Source organism: Adiantum capillus-veneris, chromosome 8 (genome assembly GCF_014529385.1).
Source record: "Adiantum capillus-veneris isolate H3 chromosome 8, ASM1452938v2, whole genome shotgun sequence".
Taxonomy (NCBI): Eukaryota; Viridiplantae; Streptophyta; class Polypodiopsida; order Polypodiales; family Pteridaceae; genus Adiantum; species Adiantum capillus-veneris.
In genome coordinates, this window is record NC_140938.1 from 87,532,358 (window position 1) to 87,535,568 (window position 3,211).

General features: G+C 50.1%; 2 non-coding genes across 2 annotated transcripts; both read left to right on the plus strand.

Annotated features, from left to right (window-relative positions):
- Positions 1–769: 769 nt before the first annotated feature.
- Positions 770–849, plus strand: TRNAL-CAG (transfer RNA leucine (anticodon CAG)). Its single transcript has one exon. It is a non-coding gene; the product is annotated as a tRNA-Leu (tRNA).
- A 16-nt stretch (positions 850–865) lies between these two features.
- Positions 866–955, plus strand: TRNAY-GUA (transfer RNA tyrosine (anticodon GUA)). Its single transcript is given in 2 exon segments — positions 866–902; positions 920–955. It is a non-coding gene; the product is annotated as a tRNA-Tyr (tRNA).
- Positions 956–3,211: the final 2,256 nt, after the last annotated feature.

The following is a 3,211-nucleotide window of genomic DNA, read 5'->3' on the forward strand; positions in this document are numbered from 1 at the left end:
AGAAGTAGCCATGTTACCGACCAAGACTCTAAAATCTCGAAAGCCACCTTTGTTTTGAGACTCGAAAGCATGTTTTCTATTGACCAAGTTCTTGAAGCTCGATTTTACCAAAAACCACTACCTTCTTCTTCTTATCCTTGGTAATCAAGCAAGCTTCCAAAACACGTGGAAAGCAACTTTGTGGATGAGAAAAAATTAAGCTCCTTACTAGTAACACAAACCCTGTTTCTAGGGTCGTCAATCTTTTTATATGACTACGTCTTATTCGTTGTCTCCAATACCACCAGTGTTACTCTAGTAGTTTAACATTCGTTATCCAATACCAAATCACAATAAAGCCTTTGTAAACTCCTGCTTGAACCCGTGCGGGTTCACGTCACCGCATTTTTGGCAGCAGACCTTAATGGCAATCCACAGTGATGCTGTAACCACATATCCTTGCTCTATGAGGCATTAGAAACCATTGAGCTACACTGCAATCACTTTTTGGAGTCCCTTGCCTTGTATCTCTTAATTTTAAAGGAAAACAAAAAAGGATACCTATATCTGTTTTAAAAATATCAATCCCTTGCTCTTAACTTCCATCGAGGAGAACGGGTATGTGCTGCTGGGCTGCGGCTGGCAAGGTGGTAGAATCGATTGCGTCGCAGCATGCTGTTGCAACAAGTCGTTAATTGAAGAGGAAAAGAACCGCCGGTGCACAAATGGCCTTAAAACACCGTACGCCCCAAAGAGTCGAGAAATTGCTGCGACTACGCTCTTGCATCAAGTCAGGATGGCCGAGCGGTCTAAGGCGCCAGTTTCAGGTACTGGTCCGAAAGGGCGTGGGTTCAAATCCCACTCCTGACATGCGAAGAGTTGACCTCCGACCTTAGCTCAGTTGGTAGAGCGGAGGACTGTAGTTGGCGAAACAGCTTGGATCCTTAGGTCGCTGGTTCGAATCCGGCAGGTCGGAACGCTCCTTTTTGCCCGGCACGTAGAATCCTGATGTCGCTCGTTCCAATCCGGCAGGTCGGAACGCCCATCTTTCGTATAGGGTAAAAGGAATGGGCACATAGAGGTGCGATCCGATGACAAATCAAAAACTCGGGACACTGAGTGCAGAGCCAGTAGGCAGGACGTCACCCCTGATGGCGACCCTCTTGTCGAGGGTGGTGGCCTCCGTTTACCCTACTTCCCCTTCACCTTGCAACTCCCGCTTCCTCCCTTTGGAAAGCACATTTACACGACCATACGGTTTAACCCCCACCCCCGCTCGTAAGCAAACGTTGCTCTCAATCCTGGCAGACTTGGGAAACTCCATCTTCTACCCCCGCGGAAACTCTGCCCACTGCTTAAAAGTATACGCCAAATTTGTCGACGCTCAGTCCCCCCGCCCCCGTGCGAATGTGCCCTTATTTTTCAAAGGGCTTAATGTTGGACATGAGCTATGCCCTTATCACTATAGCTCCACCCGGACAAGAGGGGATCAATATGGAATGCTGCAAGGCAGGGTTCACCCAATGCTTCCTCCCTTTGGAAAGCACATTTACACGACCATACGGTTTAACCCCCACCCCCGCTCGTAAGCAAACGTTGCTCTCAATCCTGGCAGACTTGGGAAACTCCATCTTCTACCCCCGCGGAAACTCTGCCCACTGCTTAAAAGTATACGCCAAATTTGTCGACGCTCAGTCCCCCCGCCCCCGTGCGAATGTGCCCTTATTTTTCAAAGGGCTTAATGTTGGACATGAGCTATGCCCTTATCACTCTAGCTCCACCCGGACAAGAGGGGATCAATATGGAATGCTGCAAGGCAGGGTTCACCCAATGCTTCCTCCCTTTGGAAAGCACATTTACACGACCATACGGTTTAACCCCACCCCCGCTCGTAAGCAAACGTTGCTCTCAATCCTGGCAGACTTGGGAAACTCCATCTTCTACCCCCGCGGAAACTCTGCCCACTGCTTAAAAGTATACGCCAAATTTGTCGACGCTCAGTCCCCCCGCCCCCGTGCGAATGTGCCCTTATTTTTCAAAGGGCTTAATGTTGGACATGAGCTATGCCCTTATCACTCTAGCTCCACCCGGACAAGAGGGGATCAATATGGAATGCTGCAAGGCAGGGTTCACCCAATGCTTCCTCCCTTTGGAAAGCACATTTACACGACCATACGGTTTAACCCCCACCCCCGCTCGTAAGCAAACGTTGCTCTCAATCCTGGCAGACTTGGGAAACTCCATCTTCTACCCCCGCGGAAACTCTGCCCACTGCTTAAAAGTATACGCCAAATTTGTCGACGCTCAGTCCCCCCGCCCCCGTGCAAATGTGCCCTTATTTTTCAGAGGGCTTAATGTTGGACATGAGCTATGCCCTTATCACTCTAGCTCCACCCGGACAAGAGGGGATCAATATGGAATGCTGCAAGGCAGGGTTCACCCAATGCTTCCTCCCTTTGGAAAGCACATTTACACGACCATACGGTTTAACCCCCACCCCCGCTCGTAAGCAAACGTTGCTCTCAATCCTGGCAGACTTGGGAAACTCCATCTTCTACCCCCGCGGAAACTCTGCCCACTGCTTAAAAGTATACGCCAAATTTGTCGACGCTCAGTCCCCCCGCCCCCGTGTGAATGTGCCCTTATTTTTCAAAGGGCTTAATGTTGGACATGAGCTATGCCCTTATCACTCTAGCTCCACCCGGACAAGAGGGGATCAATATGGAATGCTCCAAGGCAGGGTTCACCCAATGCTTCCTTCCTTTGGAAAGCACATTTACACGACCATACGGTTTAACCCCCACACCCGCTCGTAAGCAAACGTTGCTCTCAATCCTGGCAGACTTGGGAAACTCCATCTTCTACCCCGCGGAAACTCTGCCCACTGCTTAAAAGTATACGCCAAATTTGTCGACGCTCAGTCCCCCCGCCCCCGTGCGAATGTGCCCTTACTTTTCAAAGGGCTTAATGTTGGACATGAGCTATGCCCTTATCACTCTAGCTCCACCCGGACAAGAGAGGATCAATATGGAATGCTCCAAGGCAGGGTTCACCCAATGTTTCCTCTCTTTGGAAAGCACATTTACACGACCATACGGTTTAACCCCCACCCCGCTCGTAAGCAAACGTTGCTCTCAATCCTGGCAGACTTGGGAAACTCCATCTTCTACCCCCGCGGAAACTCTGCCCACTGCTTAAAAGTATACGCCAAATTTGTCGACGCTCAGTCCCC